Source organism: Chiroxiphia lanceolata, chromosome 17, assembly GCF_009829145.1.
Source record: "Chiroxiphia lanceolata isolate bChiLan1 chromosome 17, bChiLan1.pri, whole genome shotgun sequence".
Classification (NCBI taxonomy): domain Eukaryota; kingdom Metazoa; phylum Chordata; class Aves; order Passeriformes; family Pipridae; genus Chiroxiphia; species Chiroxiphia lanceolata.
The window spans coordinates 13081332-13103900 of NC_045653.1; the positions used below are offsets into that span (position 1 = coordinate 13081332).

The 22569-nt window shown below is 42.0% G+C and overlaps 1 protein-coding gene across 2 annotated transcripts in view; it reads right to left on the reverse strand.

The window, feature by feature from the left end:
- EYA2 (EYA transcriptional coactivator and phosphatase 2) overlaps positions 1-22270 on the reverse strand; it is an 81395-nt gene extending 59125 nt beyond the window's left edge. Inside the window, exon 1 of one of the 2 annotated variants that reach the window (XM_032704570.1) lies at positions 22205-22270. The gene's annotated coding sequence lies outside the window, so the exon portion shown is untranslated. Of the gene's footprint in view, positions 1-18684; positions 18730-22204 lie in introns of those variants that run through there. The other variant, XM_032704569.1, reaches the window with a different exon arrangement.
- Between the last annotated feature and the right edge of the window lie 299 nt (positions 22271-22569).

Genomic DNA, 22569 nt, shown 5'->3' on the forward strand with positions numbered 1-22569 from the left:
TCTTCACAGAAAACCTGGTAACTCTAGTGAAAAACAAGTAAAAACCTAATTTCAGGTTGTTTTTTTTTTTACTAGTGCATATACAGGAGTAATATAAAAACTGGAGCAAAGGTGTCTGAGCTCAGGTAAGTTACAGAACTACGTTAATTTCTCTCAACTACCAATTAGAGAGCCACCTTAAAATACTAACACAAAGAAAACTGCTATTAGAAAAACAACTTACTTTTTCTCGAGTGAAATGGTCAGAAGTGGCAAATTTGATGCCACAGTCCTGGCTTAGGGCTCTCCATAGGGAGACTTGGATTCAGTTCCGTGTCAGCCACAGGTTTCCCGTTACTGCAGTAGTTTACAAAGCCAACTCATATTTAACCTGCTTGCCTCTATTTCCCTCCTCTTTAAAACAGGTTTCTGCATTTTTCCACTTCTGAGCATGTTGAGCTCAAACCCACGAAGACAATGTGCTGCACTCAGGTAAGTCAGCACGAGGGCATGAGGGAGAAAACTGTCTGAATGCCAAAGACAGAAAAGCAACACTACAACTAATAAAAATGAAGTAATGAAAGCAACTTCTTTCTGACTTTTGCCTGCTACTTCACAACCTCTCTCTGCTCTTGTGCCCGTGCAGGGAGCAGGCAGTGCCTGCAGTTGTCAGCACAGAACAGAAGCCCAAGTCTCACATTCCTACTTCCTCCCAGACCACATAATCTCTCTCCTCATTCCAACACCCAACTTTTGCATGGTTAAATTCTCCCTTTAATTCACATGTGGCTGTGTAACTCTCCTACCCCAGTCACTTCACCCCAGTTGGTGTGTTCCTCCCCTGCAGCAATAGGTTGCAGGTATGTCATGCATCCTCTGTTCTCACATGTTCACATGAAGCATAACCAACCTGCTAACCCCTGGACAGCTGCTGGTTTTACAGCCTGTCATCACAAAGGCTGCCTGTGTGCCTGCTGGGAGGGTTTTGATTCTTTGGGAGCCCAGCAACTGAATTCACTCAGTTCAGCTGCAAATAAGCGTGGAATTGAAATGCTGCAATTAAGAGAACCAGCCTTGCTTAATTCAGCTTCTCTCCACAAATGAATACAGGGGATCATCGAACATCTTAAAATCCTGCATCCTTCCCTTCTAACACAGTTCCTGACGGTTAATAGGGTGCATTTCCAGCAACAGATGCTGCAGAGTAAATGGGTGCAAAGATCCCAAACTGCAATTCACCTGTGCCAGAACCTCTACCTCTAAAACTGGTCTAGGAATGACTTCCTCAGTGTCCATGTGCAAGTGTCAGCAGGGTGGAAGCTTGGAAAGACAAAACTCAGTGAGAAGATAACACAAAATCAGAAGAATGTGTGACACAACAGTAAAAAGCTCCTGGGACATGGGCCTGAGAAAAGCCTTTTGAAATGTTATGGAGTACTACTGAAAAACACAATCTCTGTTCCTTTCTGTGCGCTGGATAAGAAAACAAACAAACAAACACCACAAAAATGTTTAGTACCATTCATAAACAAACAAAATAAGTTTCTGCTGGAATTACACTCCACCTATTCCCCTCTAATTCCTGTGGACTGCCCCCAAGAACTTCAGTTGCTGGTCTGTTGGGGAAAGGTTAACAACATCTAATTGAAAAAGGCAACTTTTTCCTTGTCCTGTCACACACCACTTTGCCAGTAAATACGTGGGGAAAAAATACTTTGAAAAGCACGTCCATACACCTTAAGCTGAAGTCCTGGTTTTAAGCAAACCAGCCTGACACTGAGAGCTGCAAGAGTTAAGATTTTTCTCAGAGCTAAGCACACATTTTTCCATGCAAGCAGCTGAATCATGGATATTTTAAAGAGTAGTTTATTAAGCACAATATAGCATATCTCCTACTCAGCTCCATAAAATGTGTCCAGCGCTGTACAAAGCATTAAAAAGCATTTAAATCTGAAACTTGCTGGCCTCCACTGGCACAGCAGAAGAATTGAGAGAACTAATCTAACAGCTGTCTGGAAGCACAGCAGATTTATACCGTGGGTATAACTACAGTTATCTGACTTATAGCAGAACACTGAATGAGCAGTGGTGGTCTCCAGACAAATGCAATGTATGACAACACCCAAAATACCCTCCTGACTCCAGGATGCTGCAGTTAGTCACCTTGCTTCCTAGAGGAAGCAGTCCAGTTTGGTTAATAAAAAAGAGCAGTCAAAGGAAAAACCCAAATAAAGGCTATTATACAAGTAAGTTTACCAAATATCTAGATACACAATGGTTCTGTTGGTCTTTTGCATTGCTGTGGAACTGAATTTACAGGCAACAACCAGCAACTGAAAACTGGCAAGACTTAATAGCCCAACGCTTTTTTGTTTCCTGGTATATGTTTATTTTTTAAGGGGAAGAGGAGATAACATCAGAGAAGCAGCAGTATAAACAGCATCATTAGCTGTATGGAAACTTATCTCTAAGTATGTATTTGAGACTGCAGCACATGGCAAATACTGCTAATTGGGTTTAGAATTCAAATTTGAAGTTCAGTGAATTCAAGGATAAAACAGAGTTATGTGAATACCACATGAATCTATTAATAACTGAGCATATAAATGAAATTCTGGAAAGGCTGGCAAAATTGCCCTCAGTTACACCAAAACTTCGAGACTGTGCCAAGAAAAGCTCTATGGTTTTTGACAGGAGCACTCAGGTGGGTGGAACTTCAGGGGAACTTCATTCCAAAAGGGGGTTTTCCTGTGGCACCTCCTTCCATCTCCACTCTTCCCAGCATTAGAGCAGCCTGATGACCATGTGCACTCCAGGGCTGGAGGACAGCAGAGCTGGTACAGACTTGGGAGGCAGCCAAGAAGACTTCTGTGGGTACTTCTTGTGAGGACAGAAACTAAAGGTATCAGAACCATAAATCACTCCATCCTCATATTCTGCCAATAGCAAGGCAAGGTGCTAAGATGCTTTTCACTGTCATTTTGTTGAAATATTTTTAAAGACTGGCATTTTTAAAGGCTGCTATCAAGGACAACACTGAGGTAAATGTGAAAGCTGAGCCTGGCTTCTCCTCTGCACCTCCCATTCCATCCCCAGGCTCCTCTCCCTGCAGTTTATTTGGCAGGGAGGTGTTGCACAGCCAGTGTCTCATCCAACATTGCTATGGGAGTGTTCCTGAACATGATTAATTTGCTAATGATACAAATCTCCAAACAGCATGTTAGTTCTGCTGATGATTTATGAAATGCCAGAGATCCTTCTCTCACCAGTGATAAGCTCTTTCAAGCTGGTGGTTTTGTATGAAGCCTCTTGCAATTCCTAAGGCCATTCTCAACCCCACCTCACTCCCAGACAGTGCAGAGGCAGAGCTGCAGCATGGATTTCTGGAATGAACTGCAGGTTATGTACACACACAAATAATACAGAGAGTCAGGTTATGAATTCTTGCATACTTTCATATGCAAAAAGCCCAGAGTGTGCTTTGGAACAGAGACAAGCCTCACTGGGCAAACACTCTGCTTGGTCTGCTTTCCTCCCAGGATGCAAGTGCACACCAGCAACTGCAAAACCAGGGAACATGTTTCCTTTTTTCAACTGCTCACAATATTGCCCTTGGCACCCCAATGGCTCAAAATACACGAGTAGGAATTCCAAATATAGTCTCAGAAACTTCAGTAGTTTTTCTCATTTCTTTGCCAGACACTCCCTATGCTGTACAATGCACCTGACACTCACAATAAGCTCCCCAGTAACCCCTGTCCCAGCATCCTCTTGACCAGAAGACACCAGTGATACCCAACTGCCCTCAGGTATGATTTTATTACTTTGATCAATGACATACAGGATATGTTTTTCTTCTTCAAGCAACATTTGCAGTCAGCTTGTGTTTCCCTGTGCTTATTCTCCACGTTTATGGAGTTGGTTTTACCTATGTGGAATAATCACAGATAGCTGAAAATATTTCAGATGTGAGGTCATCACTCTGACCAGCCAAGAACCCTTATGGGTTTGGTTTTTTCGTTGTTGTTCTGACAAGTTGGCCCTTGCTTAACAAAAATACCTCAAAACTGGAATCGTGGGAATTGATAGGACAGTTTGGGAATTTTTCCTGAATAAAAGCAGGCTATTGCAAGATACCTTTGCTGACTGCCATTTGCATTTGTTTTTCTGTTGCCACCTCCCCACAATGATGCTGTGCTCCCAAAGGGTGCAGTTAACTCTCTCCCTTAGTGCATTTAGTTGTCTCCAGTATGGTTGTGCTGAGAAATAGCAGCAGCTCTATCCAGCTTCACTGTCTCTAAAATAAGGCATTGATTTGTAAGCAGTAATAAGCATGCCATCTATCAGGGTGTGCATGCCCAGGGTGAGCCAGAGGGATTTTCCACTTGCAGTGCCTCCAGAGTCAGATGTTTCAACCACTCTGTACACCACAAACTTGGGGTCATTCTGAGCCTGCCCTCAGTGCTTTCCTGGCACAGAAACAAGTCAATCTGGTCAGATTTCTACATGTAAACAAGTGATTTTTATATTGGTAAAAAGCCTCAATCCTATCACTATTCCTCTCTTCATTCCTCATGCACATTTCCATCACTGAAATATCTCAAAGAACTGCCTCAGCAATGCCATGTATTTCTCTGCCCTGTTCCAAGTGTGGCATCTTCCCTGGCTCTCCAGATTATGATACTGCACTAAGACAATCTCACATCACCTCCAAGTTACTATTCCAAGCCAGCAAGAAGCATAACACCTAAATTTAGAACCTGAACACAAAGAGAAGCAACAGGCAGGAGGAAACAAGATTTGAGAACTTGGTAAGAAATCCAGCCCTTCCATTCCTATCATAACTGAGAATGACACTGCACATCTACCACCTAATACCTGTCGTGGCTTTCTTTTTACTTGATCATAACTGATTAATGTGAGTGCATTTAGCACTAGGGCACTATCAGTCATAAAACAACACTTGTACACATGACCAAAAAAAGCAGTTTCAAGCCTGCAGTTTGTTTTGTAAATCAGTGTAACTCTGGTTGTACTGAATAAACAGGAGAAAGAGGGAACTTTACATATACTTATTTAAATGTACTTCTGCGCTCAGACAAGCCTCAAGTTTGGTTGTTTCAACTCTACAGTTCTGTCCACAACCTGGTAAAGCCATTATTTCCACAGAAACCTCACAGGAGCAATAAAAAATAATCCAAAAAAACCCACCCCAAACTAAAACAACCTACCTTCATCTGCATGCACACAGTCTTACCGAAAAACATGCAAGCAATCAAGCTGCAATTAGCTCCTGGCACTCCCTCGATCTGTGATGGCAGAGAGCACCTGCTGAGCACCAGGCTTTTAAAACTAAACATTTCTTTTGACTCTGGGCTCTGCCTTGGTTCTCTGCTTCCAGCCTGGAGTGAGCTGGAACTTCAATCACAGGAGCAAGGCTCCAGGACCAACACTGCTGCACTCCTGGAAGCAGAAATGTTGGAGCAAAGGTGAGGAGGTCGGACAAGGGCAAAGTCCAAAGTAATTTTAAGTGGTTCAGCTAAGTAGGGGAGGCTAATGGGAAACCATTTTAATTTGTTACAGTCATCCCCAGTGAGTAAAAGGACAACGTTTTTCTTCAGCAGCTTGATTACAAAGCAGTAAATCCCTCTGTGTATATAAAAGATCTATGAACAGTATAGATCAAATGTCAAAAAAAGGTTTGTACTATATGTCAGGAACAGTTTTAGATATTCAATCATTCCTATTTTTAAATACTTCCAACAATTACTCTCCCTCTAGAACCAGGCCTATGTACATAATTCTGCCATTCTCCTCCAGAAAGACACAGAGTAGAGATGTTTTTGCAGCAAATGTTTTTGGACCTTCTCTTTCCAAACACACCTAAGAAACACAGTCTTTAACATAAAAACATGCATCTCTCCATCCCTCCCCAAAACACTTTCTGGCTCTTGCTGGTAACAAAAATCTATGCTGCTTCAAGTACTGGCTGCAATCTCTACTTTATAGTGCCCAGGTAGCAATAAACATGCAAACAAAGCACAGCTCAAGGTGACAATATTGTCCAGCACGAGAAAGATCTGGAAGTAAGAATTATGCCAGAATAGGATCTTCTCCAATTGCTGACAAGGTTTTTGTTCAGTGTAGCAATTTCTTTTTCCCTGAACAATTGTCAGTTCTGACAGACCCACAGGCCTGCACACAACCTACTTCACTGCAGTTGTCTAAGATGGGATGGAAAAACATTTTAAACAGTGAAAGATGCAGTTATTCAGCTGCAAGTTCTTTTTTAAAAGTATTTTTTTTTTTTAAGTCAGAAGCAGGATTTGTAGGCTTCAAAACAGAATTCAGCCACTAGGAATTGTTAAGCTTTCCTAAGGCAAACCCCAAACGTTTGGTTTATTTCGCAACAAAATAATCATGTCAACTTGTATCTTGTGTCCACACTCTTTTATCTCTGGTCATGAGAAATAAATATTCTGAGGCAAGAAGCACTTTATGACATCTACATTCACACTGGTTTTGGATCTCTACATGGTGCTGTAATCAACAAGCACCAAATACTCTCTGAACCATAAAACACCTGTTTGCAAAGTCATTTCAGTACTGCATGCTGAAGAGTTTTGTCAAGGTTTTGGGAAACTTCTGGTGTTGAGTTTGCCTTTTGATAAAGAACATCAACCAGTCCTACAACTCTGGAAACCCTCAAGGTAGAAATCCCAACAGCCCCCAGGGAGAGATGTTACACAACGTCTGAGCACACACTTGCACCAAGACAGGGGACCTCAACAGAGGTACAGCTCAGGTGTAGGGTAGTGATGCTCCTTGAGAGCATTATTCACCTTTTCCTAACTAAAGGACACAAATTCTGCTGCTGGCAATACATATCTCCATCAGGCACTCATGCCAACACTTCTCAACCTCAGTGTCTTGAACTAACACTGCTAGCTGCATCCTCAACCAGGTTTTGGAAAGATCAGTTCTGTCTTTAATAAACTTTCCTATACAGCAGCAAAGTTGTACGCAGGGTAATTTTCTTAAGCGTCGAATTTTTAAACTTTTAATCCATTTATCATCAACAAAGAACTCTGAAGAAGTTTAGACAGGTTGATGTTGACCCCTGGCCAAAGCAGGCTTTGGTGGTTTTGTTCTGTCTGCCCTCAACAGTGCCTGTCACTTCCACTGGCTAAAATGTTCTTTGCTGTGGTTTTGCAAAGTGTCCCTCCCTGCTGTGGACTGCACACCAACAGTTGGGTTTCATCTCATCTATGGCTCTTTTGAGCTCATGGGGAGCAAGGGGAAGGAGCGAGAACAACAGGGGATGGGACCCAAAGCTAAATAAATCAATGTTTCTTTGATCCTCTGGGATCAGGATGCTGTAAAAACACATGGTTATTAGAACTGTGAATTTATTGGTGAAGGACTTGGTTACTGGCACCGTATTTCAGCATGAACTTACATTATGGTACCAAGTACAAAGCGCTCATTCTGTTTGTGGCTGTGAGAATTAATCTCTTCCATGTGCAGGGAGGGGGTGTGATAATTCAACTGAGATTCCCGTTGGTAGCCAGGGCAGGCACTCACCAGCTGCAGGGCTTTCAACAGCACACAGCAACAGCTCCAAGAGCCAAGGATGTCTCTAAAGCCCCTCCAAGCACCACCAGGGAGGGGCAGAGCAGGGCTGCTCCTCTCAGGGTCTTCATCCGAGGCTGCCAGAAACCTGAAAACCTGAAACTGGAAGGTGAGTTTTTCCCAAAACACTCCAAACACTTTACCCTGGACAGGGTTCAATAACTAATGGACTTTGAATGAAATTGTATGGTTCTAATATCTCATATTTGCCTCCATAATAAGAAAAGGTCTGATCCTGATTATTAAAAATGAAAAAGTAATTTGCAATGTTTATGTGGATGGCAGCTTTACATGCAGGATAGAAATGCTCCAACTGCCTTTACAATCCAGCTGGAACAAAGTTTTCATTTTTCTTTTTCATGAAATTTCATTTATTATGAGTACTGTGTCATTGTAAGGCAGCTGTTGGCAGCAAGCTGTGAAATTTAAGTTGAGCTGGTTAGTAGTGAGAGCCAAAATATAATGTGCTTTTGTCAGAGAGAAGTTTTTCTTGTATATATGTAATCTATATTCAGTAATTAAAATAGTTTGTCAGTCAATCTCAGCAACCCCACTTAAAGGAAGAGTTAAGGCTATTTTAAAATACAATTTCCAAACTGCAAATAAAAAATTGTGATTGCTGTAGCTCATTTCAGCGAGGTCTTTATGTAGGTAATGCACCAATGACTTCAGAAAACCAGAAATTAAGGATTCCTGGTTTTCATCACTGTCCTACTAACATGGTTTTAGATTCTGGGCAAGTCACTTCTGACAAGATTCCAAATGGGAATTAAATCAGCACCAGTGTGTTACTATTATACACTAAGGATGTCACACATAATATGCACCTGGAGGAAATCCATCCTGGCCTTCCTACAACTGGGGCAAGAACTCTTATCATTCAGTACATAACCACGACTTTCCTCTACCTTCTCTGTTATAAAAGAAAGCAGCAGTGAACTCCACATCTTGCTCTGAACCCTCCCTGGAATGTGCTTAAGATGCACATTTCAAAAATATCTACCTAAAAGTGCCCTTGGGAACCAGGTGAGGGAGCAGGACAGGACTTGGCACATTTTGTCAGAAGTTCAAGCCAGGCGAGGGTTGAAATTTTATAAATTAAGTGCATAAATAAAAGAGGAACATGAAAAAAAATGCGCCTAAAGTATTAAGCTGATCAATCCTCAACAACTACACCTTGTAGACTGACTTCTTTCCCAAATTGTTGCCTGGAAGTTATCAAGGGTAATGGCAGAAGTGCATCATCATTTATCTCAGGATTTGGTTTGCTTCTAACGATTGTAAACATGCAGAGAGTTTGCTGCTGAGCAAAGATGCAGCCCTGCCCTGTCCCCTGCCCAGCCAAAGCTCCTGCAGTGACACAAATCTGTTTCAAGCCTGACCAACACGCCTTTTTTTTTTTCCCTCAGCTGGATCAGGGAGTTGATCCAGTTTGCAGCACGTCCAAAGGCACCAACACAGAGGAGGAGAGAGGAACAGGCAGCCAGGCTGAGGAGGACACAGCCCTCAGTCAGATTAATCCAGTCTGGAAACCACACCTACAATCTATCAACACAATTGCTTAAGGAGGGTCCCACTTCTCACAGGGAAGTGACTGCAGTTCTGTGCCAAGGAAGACAGTCTGCCCCAATGACTCCCCTGCTTAGGTGACAGCTACCTGTACTTCCCTGTAAACACAGGATTACAATTAAATAATCCAAGACAGCTGAAGTTGGCACCATTTTTACTATTTTAATGTTAACTGGCAAACAGATTATTTTAACATGGCTTTGAGGACTATGTCCACCCCACCTAATCCATAAACTACACCCTTGTGCAGACTTTTGAGTCTGTAAGTTATTTACAGGACTTTCCTACTGGCAGGGGTATCAAACTACTTTGGGGGTTTACTTCATGTCATGTTTACACCTTGGCAGTCATCTAATACAGTTAAAACCAGCCCAAAAACTCTACTAGATACCTAGAAAATTAAATAGCATTTAGGAACTGATAGGAGATTGCTCACTGATGTTTAGGATCACTGAACACAGTGGTTGGCTACAGGGTACCTGCAAGCATTTTTGAGCTGGAGAAAGCTCTAAAATGGTTCTTTCCTCCATGCAATGGTTTTTCTGGACAACTGGATCATATCACTCTTGTATTAAAAAAAAAAAAATAAAAAATCTGTATCTGCCAGAATCTGGAGAGTCAAAATCCTCAGATCAAAAATGCACTTAAGCATGTTCATGAAAGATGAGAGCTGGTGGCCATCACTCCACAAGTGCTGCCTCGAAATACACACTCACAGATTCACAGCAATACAAAAATATAAGGCTGGCAAGAAATTGAAATGAGAATAAAACACACATGAATCATGCACACAACTAACCATGGAAATTATCTTCGCAGTCACCTTCACCAAGGTGAGTTAACATTCAGCAGAACAAATTCGAGCGGCGTAGTTCGGACATTTGCAATCTGGGAGAAATATTTCTTTTAAACTCAGGTCAGGATAACACAGCTTCCTTTCCAAGAGCTGATTATTTTGGGCTCTCGTAACCGAAGTGAAAAATGCTTAAGACTGAACACAAGCCTTGGTTGACAGCACTTAAGTGAGCCTGGAAATCTTCAAATTTACAGTGTTGGGAACTGCTGTGTAACTTCTAGGGTAAGACTTCAGGGCAAAGCATACCTATACTCTGTCAGCTCTCCTCAAGTGAAGGAAGTCAAATTTTGGCAACTAAACTCCAGCTTCCCTTTTGCAGAACTAATACACCAACATCAAAGCGCTGCCAGGGGACCATGGGAAAAACACCTCAACAAGTCACATCCCAGCTATTTCTCCTTTACTAACGTTTAATTTGCAGAACACAAACCAAACTGTGCTTCCAAAGGTCACAAGGGTGTATCAGCCATTTCAGACACTACAAAAAAACCCCCCATGACACAACTCGGGGCTTGATTTTCAGTGACGCTGAAAAAAACCCCAGCACACACGAACCTTTAAGGGTAAATGCCAAGAACGATCACAGAATTTTGAGTTCCAGAGACCACAGGATTGCAGGTTCCATGCTACTTCTTCTGGTTACGGTGTTTGCATCAACACAAAGAGCATCCACTTGAGGAAAGACAGAGAGCATCTTGTTGGCACAACAAAACCCTTTCATTAAAGGGACAGCTGGGCCATTAACAGGAGTCTGCTGGGGGAGGCAGCACCTCGCTAGATTGGGTTTCAAACCAAGTTCTCCATGAGGTGTTGAGCAAAAGAGAATTGCCTGCAAGCAGCCTCGGTTGGTTTTGTTTACTGTGTAATTAAAAGACCCCTGAAAGATTAATGAAAGACTGACAGTTTCTTTGTAGAGCAGCAGACAATATTTTGGGGCAAGACTTTGCCTTGTCAGGTTAAGTATAAAAATGCTCACATAGAGCTCTGTCCTGAGCTGACTGCTGTTCATCAGCATTTGATGGCAAGACCATCTCACCCATTTCTACACTTTATATATGAATATTAATAGAATACAGGCAAAACCCCCCCAAACTTATAAGAGACTTGGCCTCTGGAGAGACAGGGAGGACAGGTGCCCTACAGCAGCCCTTCTCATCTTCAGAACAGTTACAAATTTACAGGCAGCTTAAAATCAAAAAACCATCCTTAACAAAACAGACCTAGGAAATGTAAGATCCTGAACATGCAAAAAATGTGTCCCCAGTTCAGGCATTCATGTAAAAGACAACACGTGTAGCCACATGTTACTATACAACTGCAATTAGATTATTTTCCACCAAAAGCAAGTCTTCAAACATCAGTAAAGTACAAGTTCACTTTTTCATCCAGGATCACTTGTGCCCACAAGATGCCCAAACAGCCCTTTTCCATCAACTCAGAGACTTCTGAAGAAGTGGATCTAATTTTAGCTCTCAGGTCTCTTGCCTCAGGTGGGAGGCAGGACAAGCAAGGCTGACTGACCTTCTGTGTCACCCTTCCCTATCCTTCTCTGTCATACAAGGTTCTAAAACTGGCAGCAGTTCCTGCTGGATGGGATGTGCAATCACTCCAGATCGCTGCCCTGGCTGTTTCCATCCAGCCAAGGTCAACCCACCACACGTGCAAAAATGTTTCTTATTCACCTCAGAGCTCTGATTGAAGAACACCCTGTAACTGAAAGAAATGTAGCAAACCCCATGAACTTCCTTTCCAATAATCTGCTTTTGACAGAACATAAAAATCTTCCTTTTCTCCAATTAACCACAGAAGAGCTGAGATCAAATCTTACTCGGCAGCAAGAACCAGAGCTGTGTTAGCACGGCCTGCAGTCTGCAGGGCACGCCAGGGCTTCCCCTGTGACATAACCCCCTTCACCACAAAGCTGTTGTGCATGTTGTTCCCAACATGTATGTTGTTTGGTGCAGTACTGACTTCTCCCTCCCAAATCTCCACCATTGCTGCGCTCCTAACACAGAATCATCTCCACTGCCACAGAGAACACGCTTCCTGAGCAGCTTTTGGGGTTGTACTAAACTTAGGGGAAGAGTAAAGCAGAAAGCCCTCAAGAAGCAAGACCTCTGCTGCTGCAGGGTCAGTAACTTGTTTCTTAAGGGAGGCAGAAATCCTTCTTCCACCCTGCTCTGGCACTGTGAGGGCTCCTGCTCCCCCTCCTTATACCGAGCTGTTGGGAACAGCAGTACTGGAAGGACAGGGGCAGAGTCAAACCTGTGTTACTGCAGCAAAAGGCAAAGCGATGACACCACACAAGCAACTGGACACTGGAACAGTTTTCTGCTGGGAAAAAGGACTCTTCAAGCCCCTGATGTGGCAGAGACACTGTGATCTCTGCTGGCAGGTTGGAGCTGCCGGCAGCCGCAGAGAACCTCTGGAAGCTTCTTCATCTGAACTGTGAGCCTCAGATTCAATTCATTTAACATTGTGATCAAGTAAAAAAGCCATCAGTGAGCAGAGTGTGTGACTTTTTTTTTTCTTAAAAAACACAGTTCCTCCCCCAGCAATCAGCGGGATGCAGTACGTGCAGATCGGAGGAGAAGCGAGCGCCAGCCTGGGCACTGCTGCGTGTCAGAGCTCCTCCTCTGGAGTCCTATCGAGTGACTTTCCTCCTCCAGTGTCCTAATGAATTCCACTGAAGCCTGCAGGTAAAATCCTTCCCCAAGCACTTTGCCCTGATTGATAGCTTTAGAGCTTTCCTTCTCACCGCTCCGGCTGCTTTCCAGCCCTTTATTTTCCCCCCTTTTTGTAACTGTCTCCGACAGGAAGTTGCACTTGGTTTTTTCACTGTACGTTTCTCTTAAAACTGACATCTTTGCATTGTAATGAAGGAGCCCCTGGGTATTAGTGACAAATTAGTCACCAACTAAAGAATATTTTCTTTTCATTTCTATACCAGGTGGAAGATATTAAAATCTCTAGAGGAATTTCACCTACTCTGCTACAATAAATCATCACATAATTTTCTTTTAAAGTGACTTAATTTTACTACCTTTAAAACTTCATCACGAATAAGGTATCCCACAACCATATTAATGTAAGATTAAAGTAGTCTCGTGAACACAGTCAGGGTCATTTTGTCATAAATAGCACGTATTTAATTTTACTTTGAGAATTAATGTAGTTTTACTTTCACACTTTAAATGGTATTTCTAAAATATGAAATTATTCCTTTCTGAGAACAAAACCCATGTACCTACCATAGGTAGAAGTTAGCAAAAAAATATTTTCCCTTCTTTGTTTAATTATCTTAATAGGGAACAGCATTTAAAAAATGTACAGAAGATACCACAGATAGTCTGTAAGAAAAGGTCAAATCTTGCCCTGACTATTCTTCTTCAAAGAACTTGTAAAGTAGTAGCCAAAATAGAGGAAAAAAAAACCACCAAAAAACCACTTAATGAGCTCACTGAAGTCACAGGCCACTCAAATACAGCAAAACATTCAGTGGAGGCAGAGATTTACCTTTTTCTTTTTTTTTTTCTACAAAGTGATAATATTTTAATAGCAATATATGATTAAAAAGTTGATACTCAAAATATTAACTTCACATCTATGCAGATTTTGTGTCATTTCAGTGGGGCTTTCTACTTTATAAGACAGATAAACTTCCATAGTTTAAAGCTAAATACTACACAAATGGCTTACAGCTTCTGATTAATTGGCTTCACATAACATTATGTGCTCTTAGTCATCAATTAAGTTAATTTTCCATATTATAATAGGTCCATTAAGTAACCCAGCAGCAAAAAGGTTCATTTTACAACTGAAAGTAACACCAGGATCAAGACAGAAATTTCAGAGTCCTGCCCCACCAGCAAAGGGAGGGCGGGAGGTTGTCTATCAATAAATACAGCACATGAAGTCCACATCCAGTTGGTTCCTCTTCTGTTTGCCAAGGAAAGAGAGGAGCAGAAGATCAATTAAAAAGCAGAAATGTAAAACCAGAACGTTAAACACTACTAGATATTTAAGATCCCACAGTGTTTCTGACAAGCCCAGAGCATCACTCCCCCGCCTCTCCCAGGGGAGTTCCGGCCCCGATAATTACTTTCTGTCTGCTTACAAAGTTCAAGTTCAAAACAATATTCATTTTCCACTTCCTGTCCTAAACCAGGGCACGATGCTTCTGTGCATCGTTAAGCAACCATCCTGCTCCACCACAGAGATGGTTAAACCGCTGTTGTGATTGAATAATCCTGATCTGTGGCAGGGGGGACTGGGGGAAGGAGAAGCACTGGGCTTTAAAAAGGAGAGTGTCAGGCTTCAGCATCAGTGTATCTGACTTTTAGCAGCAGTATCCTTTACTACTTTCAATTAGCAATCAAACATTTGTCTCCACATCCCACCCCTAATTTGCAGAGGGGTGCGTAAGTGGTGTTTCAAAACTAACACAGCCCAGAAGTTTTGCTGTGTCTCAAATATTTTTCAGAAGACTCAGCTGGCTTCCTTAGTCCCCCTCCCCATCCATTTCTCTTCCCCAAATTATATTCATCTGCTGCAGGGAACGGGAAGGATGGTTGCCAAACAAACAAAATGAAATCACACATAACAGGCTTGAATATGCCTTCCTGCAAACCACAACTCAGGAGTTTTCAGGTGAAGAGACACTGAAGAGGACAAAGCCATTTTGAGCAGAGACAGCAAAGGTCTGTCCAAGTGGTCACACAGAAGATAATCTTACACTGCCAGGGTTACACGTGGTTACAGCATTGCTGAATGATTATGTATTTTAGGTCAGAGACCTAAGTTTGCCTCTTATTCAGAGATAAATGAATTTCATTAAAACCAAGATCCCTCTAAAGTAGATATTTACACAACAGGCTACTAAGGTTAAACAGAGTGACGATCTCCTAATTTTATTTCAATAAATAAAAAGAAAATTGGTGCCTGTCTTGTTTTCCTGCTGCACACGGAACTCCACCAACACACCAAGGAGTACGAGGTCAGAGGAGATGTGAGAGCAAGGACTAAGTCACACCACTGCAAAGGGGTTTCAGTGCAGGACTTACATCCCCTGGCACTGCAGGGGCTGCAGTACCTCCCTCTCAGGGACCTTCCCACACACCTGGGATTTCTCAGCTTTTTTAACTGCTGCTGAAAACCTTTGCTAAGTTCCAAACGGGCCTTTGAGCGTGGATAGCACAGAAAGATGTTGACTCCCACTCCCATTTTGCAAGGCTCAGGCACTGAAGAAATCAGTTGGACTGGCACTGGCAGCACATAACCACGCTGTGATTTAAAAAAAAGAAAAAAACAACAAAAAACCAATAAAACTAAAAATGCACTTGTGCAACAAGCACCGAAGATTTAAAATTGCTCCCACTCAATAAGGGTCCAACCCTTATTTGAGTGAAATTATCTGGAACTCATAGTTAAACACAAGGAAGGGGAAGAGCATAAAGGCTGACTTACTCCTAACTATCTCAGTGGAGAGGAGTAGTACTAGCATAGCACTTACAAATGTAAGCTAGCAAAAACCATGGCTTTATATACCCCAAAAAAATAAAGTCAGCCTACAAAAAAAAAAAAAAAAAAGGGAAAATTTGGATACAGTGAATAGAACATTCACATGTTTTACTTAAAAATGTGTCATGTTTCAGAAAAAAAACGGTGCTTTTTAGTTTGTTAAAGGGTGGAAAAAACAATCTTTTTCAAATAAAAAGTATTGCTCAATTCTAGACAAGATTTTGTGTTGTTTCAGCCACAGTAATGGAGAAAAATAATAAATTTACATCATTTACAAAACTGAAGTGCACATTGTCAACATTTACTGAAAGTATTTTGTAAATACATTTTGACTTGACTTAGAATCAAAGAATTGTCAGATATTTACAAATAAACTCTAAGGATGGTAACTGAGCACAGAAGAGCAGTACCAGGGGGAATCAAAACAGATACAGATCTATATTCAAAACTGATCAAAGTTATTTCCAAGTAGCTGCAGGACAATCACAGGGCAAACAGACGAATGAAATGTGCCATCAAAAGCCACGATTTGCAATAGATGCCAAACTTGTCTTTCAGACACAGCTGATGAGCCTCTCTGCGTGGTGCACAGACAGAGCTGTAAATAACTGGGGCCCCCAGACTGCTTTGCTTACCCAACCTATCTAAAAAACAAAAACATTTCAGATGCCTGCCCCACTTTCCTCTCACTGTTTCTTGTGGGTGCCTGAGTAATCCTAGAGGCATTTCTAGTTTTTAAGGCATTTGCTGAGTTTAAGAAATTCGCCCCACGTCCCCTGGTCTTTGTTTGGAAGTACCAAACTTTCCTGCTCTGGTTGAGTTTCTCCTTGAAGTCTGCCCTTCCCAGCACAGAGAGAGGCATCAACTCTCTGTGGTTTAACCAGTTACTACCTGGGCTGACTAGTATTAAATAACGCTTTTTATTTAGGATTATTTATATATTTATTTAGCTGGGCTGCTTTCCTTCTCAAAAGCAGGGATGGCAAGTGAGAATTCCTGCAGGACAAGACTGAGCACCTTGAGTCAGGCGTTCAACCAAACAGCACGAACTTACACATTTTCTTAAACCTTTCTGCACATCTAAGAAAGGGCAATTGAATCTGGAACTTCTTTAATTTTGCAACCCAAAAAAGCAGGAGCCCACAGCCAGGAGCAGGCAGCAGAGAGAAAACCTGTTTGCAGAGAGACGTGGCTCTGGCCAAGCTTGCAGTTTGTAGTGCTGGTTTATGTAAAAACATTCCCGAAGAAGTCTTATTATTGCTGAAATAATTCAAGACTTCCATTTCCCTGAGTTATTAAGTGGTGCTGTAGCAAAGGCAAGTCGAGGTTCTACCGAGCATCAATTTCCTCTCCAAAAAGCAGAGGGGAGATGAATGACACCAGCATTTCATGCAGCACTCACGCAAAGACACGGACGTGAAGAAATCTCAGGTTTGTAACCAAATACTTTAAACCTTCATTTCCTTAAGAGGAAACCAGCTGGGAATAGGTTAGAAGTGGGCTATCATCGGGGAAGTTTCTAACATCTGAACAACAAACTTCAGTACGTTTCCACCAGTCTCTGTGCATCAATAGCAAACCCTTCACCTGCTTTTCCAATCGCCCAAATCATATCCAGGCTCTCCCGGCCTCAATCCTATTTTCACTCTTTGTGTTCGAACCTGGCAGCAACAACAGAAAAAAACCCCAGCAGTCTTACAAACAACAAAATCCCACACCCCAACAAAACACACACCCTGCCTCTACCAAATAAATGTCAGTCAACAAATAGGCACAAATTTCACAATGGCTGAGGTCATTCCCTTTAAGTCATTACGGTTTGTGGGTGAGTTTTCCTGGTGGTTTTAACATTGGTTTCTGTGATTGCAGCTCTGCTTATTTATGCATTTAAGGCGTATGATCTAATACACTTAGGTTTAACTACTTCATTCTTTTGACATTCTTTCCAAATTATAAAAAGGATTCTTGGTGTTTTCACTGCCTTGGTAAAGAAACAAAATTGCTGTCCACATAATTTCTTAAAAATACAGAACAGAGTAAGTACTTGTTGAAAATAATTCAAAGGAAAAAACCCCACACCAGACATTCCCTCTTCCAAGATAACACTTCTTTTTGTTCTCTTTCTCCCCTTCTGAGGGAGCCTACTATTTTTTTAGAAATAGCTGTTTTGCTGGCTTGTTAAAAATAATATCCAGGCCTTCAGATTGCTTCAGCTACAACTTATAATCAACACAGAAGTTCAGTTTATTTTTTTTAAGCCTTTCTATTTTTACTGCCATGCTTTTAAAAAACTGCACATTTGTGGTACATTTCACTCACATTGTATCTGCCACAGCACTTTGAACTCTACAGTAATGATCATTTTATTCAACACCTTTTGGTTATTATCTGCCTGAGGTCCTTGCTTGATAAAAATCACAGAAGTTAATTTTCTATTTTTTTTTTCTAATAGAAATTCAAATTATCTTCTCACTCAAAGGCACAAGAAGACCAAAGAGCCCCCACCATCTGAATCAGGCTGGAGAAATTCACTGACTTGTCAGAAACATTCAGAAAGCTGAAATAAAAATTAAAATTGTGTATAGAGATGTGTGTACATCTCTCCCAGCGCTGCGTGCAGTGCGTGGCTATTAGCTCCTATACACAAATCATATTAAAACATTTCAAGTAACCTTTTCAAACTCGAGACTATGGTTACTTCCATATTTCCAGTGTCCCTGATATCCAGTTTCATATATCCAAGCACATTTCTAATCAACAGGAGGACGAGAACACCCCACAAGCCTCATGGAGGAAGAAGGACCCGATCCTGCAGACGAGGTGCCACCTCTCCCATCTCAGCCCAGCATCACCACCAGGTCCAGCTGCTCTGAGGCCAACTCCAACCCAGCCACACCAACAAAATGTTATTTCACTGGCACACAAACTGCTCTCGATTTCCCAAGCCCTCAGACCCTCCCACGTCCCAGTTCTCCACGACACCTCCACTCTTTGCGGGCACCCCGTGGTGTCCCGCGCTCCCCTCCCGCTCCATCCTTTCCAAGCCGCCTTTTCTGATCGAACCCCAACTAAAACAACCCTCTGCAAGTTACAACAAACCTTCCTTAAAAACTCCCCATAAACCTTACCACAGCCCTGCAGCATACTTCTGGCTTTCCACAGAGCCCCCTCTACGCAAACACGAGGGAAAAATCCCTCAGCCCGGCACTAATGAAGCGTTTCCCGCGCACAGCAGAGGTGACAAACAGAATGAGAGCAAAGCCAAGATGCCATCTCGACTTCAGGCAAACAACCCCTTCTGACCTCTGGCAGCTCCCACACACTATTAAACAAAAAGTATTCTCTCCATGTTAATGAACCATGTACAATCTAACAGATAACGCCGATGTTAAATAAACATGTTTATTATGTGACTCCCTAATGCCAGGACTTAGGCAGCTGCAGACAAATAATTTTAAATGGGAAGGATTATGCCCATGTAATCTTTCTCATCTCATTTTACACACCTCTGAAATAATTCAAATACATAATTAAAGCCCAAGTAGAAAGACTGAGTGAAAAGAGGTTTGGCTATTTTTAATTAAATATTCACTCTGTGACACGCTCGCTGGAACCAGCTCTGCAGTGAACACTATTTTGGATCCAATTTTCCTCTCACACCTCTTGCAGCAGTAAATCAAGAACAACTGAACAGCTTGATGAAGAAGGGAACTGGATCAGGTTTTGAACGCCATGATAAAAAAAATATTCTGCACGACGACTGCAGAGTCCTAAATCCTCATTCCCACTTTCTCCTCCCTCCTGCTTCAAACCTCTGGTAACACCAAAACTATCTGGAAATGGCAGCACCTCCAGGCCCCAAACGACCCAATCGAGGTGAGCAATTATTTGCATCCTAATTGAGGGGCTTATCCTCACCTGATTAAAACAAGGTGTTTGTTAAACATCATTACTCGAGTTAAGATCTGCAAATAAAGATGGAGTATTGTTTTAAGAATTTGACTGCCATGAACAATTCTTTTGTGATGAGATCTCTTAATGAACAGTCCCAACAAGGATGGTCCTTCTGACCTTAAAAAAGGAAGGAAAGAGATTTGACAAGTTCTCCCTCTTCATATCAAAGTGAATACTTATATCTTTTTTTTCAAGTAGACATACATTTAAAAAAGAAAAATAAATCTTGTACTTTTTACCAAATTAAGTCACTGAAAAGTAAGATGTATTTAAAGCCTGAATGGCTTTACTTTTGTGGATGCCATTGTTTATAACTCTTAATATATTTTCTGTTCCTTCCTAGTATAACTATTTTTCTATCCTGTGCAGTACAGTGTGAAATTTAATGAAAAGAACTTGATTGTTAGTCCAGGAGACTCCACCATGCACTAATCAAGTTTATATTGCTATTGCTGTGAAAAATACACATGTATAGGGTAACTAACTACACACTGGAAACAGAGAATGAGATTTCCCCACTTGATCTACCAAATGAGCCCTCCACTTACATGGTATATTTAAAATATTCATATTAAAACTGCAGTGTTCCATGGCTTATAAAAAGGATCTGAATTTGCAACCTCATTTAACAGTTTGTCCCGAATAAAAGTTACCCTGGCAAGGCATAATTAACTCAAAAATATTTTCTTAGCATCCTAAGAACTTCTGCTAGTTTTCACGAATTTATAAAAGCATTTTTCACTGCCTAAGTAATCTTAACAATCATTTCCACAGATTAGGTCTAACAACCTGTGAATTTATTGCAGAAGGAATTTACTGCAAGGAATAATTAGTCTTCAGCACTGTTCATGCTTGTTCTCCGGCTGAAGACACCTTAAGACCATCTGGTTACTGCAAAATTTGGCACAGAAGAAACAAATCTTACTGAAGAGAATTATAGCTGATTTCAGAATAGCTGTTTCACTACTGCACATCATAAATAACAGTTGGGAAGACAGCAGAAAATTACCAACGTCTTTAATTGTTTTCTTTGTCAGCAGTGTGTACACACACACACTGACACACGAATACAGCCACCGCAATGCCTCGCAGGCTTGAAGTTAAACATGCAACTAATCTTTGCAGGATTAATACTTAAATTATTACGTTTTCAGGGGTGGAAAAAAAAAAAAGAGCACATCAAGCAGCTACGCACAACAACACAGGGACACAGGAGACTCTTTAAGTGATACTGAGATCAAGTTCTTTGTGGGAATACCTAAGTTTAATTCCTTCTCGTAATTCAAGGCGTGCCCGCGCACACCGTGGAGCCCAAAATGGGGCTTATTGTTGGAGGGGGAATTATCAACAACATTTTTATTTCTCCCTAATGAAGCTTTTCTAATGAAGTCCAAGACTGCCGAGGTTGGGAGATATTTGAAACAGGAGCCCCGTTTCAAACATTTCAGCCAAATAATGGTGATAAGATTAGTGAGTCGTGGGAATCCATGCCTTTATGGAGTATTCTAAAAGAAAATGAGCTGAGGGGAGTGGGCTAAACAAAGCAAAGCAAAGCAAATCGATGAGCCTAAAACCAAAAGCGTACACTGCTTGTTATTTAGCCAAATGTTTTGACCTGTTGGTGGGTGAGCAGAAGAGGCACGAGAATTAGGCGGGACAATTTGACTCAACTTCACAATTCAATTTTACACCATGCATTTGGTTATTTTTTTTTTAATTAAGAATTTTAAGTTAGAATAATTAAATCAACTTATTAGGTGCTGTGCCATTTCAAATGAATTTTCAAAACATGCTTAAAAAGTTTCTGGAATGTCTCCAAAGTTACGAGCACTGATTATTTCCAAGGTATTTGTACTGCAAGTCTTTTCTGCTTGCATGTGTTGCATTTGAGGCCACACAATGCCTTTAATTTCAAAGTAGAAATAAAAATACAGCTTTGTTTAGGAACAGAAACAGTTCATTCATGTAAAAAAGGATGAGGATAAAGAATTTATCCTGAATGTAGCAACAAACAGCAAAACAATGCAACACCAAATGTATGAAAGTATCTAAGGAGCATTAGTTTAGACACAGAACCACTAGTTTAAATATATGTCATCTTTTGTGGACCAGACTGCCCTAATACACACAGATGGGGACAGGCAGAAAGAAATTTAGACATGCTTTCTCAATAAACTGGAGGGGGGGAGGTGTAACCCTTCTATGGATGGCATTGCAGAGATAAGAAATTTCAGTAAATTAACGAAGTCCACAAGAGAGACTAAACAATAAACCATTCCTGCCACTGCCTTTAACAGCGCTCAGGGACACGTGAATTTGATACTGCACTGTGCAAAATTTCTGTTAATATCTGATATAGACCAATAAACTGTTTATTGGTTCACCATATGTATTTTAGCAATCACAGCTTCACACAACAGAATATTTCACTATTTGAAATGTCTGCGCAACAGTAGCTGTATATCATGAATAATTTCCTTCAGAGGCCATTCACTGGGCTCAAGCACAATTTAACACTCAAAAAAGTTTACTTAAACTGCATAAATCACACACAAGTTTTTCCTCGCAGAAGCGGCCGCGGGAAGCGCAGTAACTCATTCTACTTAAACGCACGCTTCGGCTTTTAAAGTCATTAATAAGCGAGGCTGGGTTTAAGGTAAAAACCAAACGGCACGCGGCGCAGCAATTAACTACCTCTGCTAGCTCTCGGTCGCGACTCCGCACGCAGGACACCCCCGGCACCGCGCTCCGCCAGAGCCGCTCCGCACCCGCGGAGCGCCGGAGCCTCCGCCGACCCCCGACGGGCTCCGGGGGCGAACGCCCCGCTCCGCGCACCCCCCGCGACCCGCGGAGGAGGCGTTTTCACACCTCCGGAGCAGCGGCCGCGGAGCAGCGGCAGCGCATCGGCCGGTCCCGCCGCGGGCGCGGTGACACCCCCGGCCCCACTCACCGGCGGAGCCGCGGCGCTGCCCGGGGCGCGCTCCCGCCGCGGAGTGCGCGCTCCCGCCGCGGGCGCAGTGAGCATGTGCGAGGCGAGCGCGCGTGCCCGCGGAGGGGAG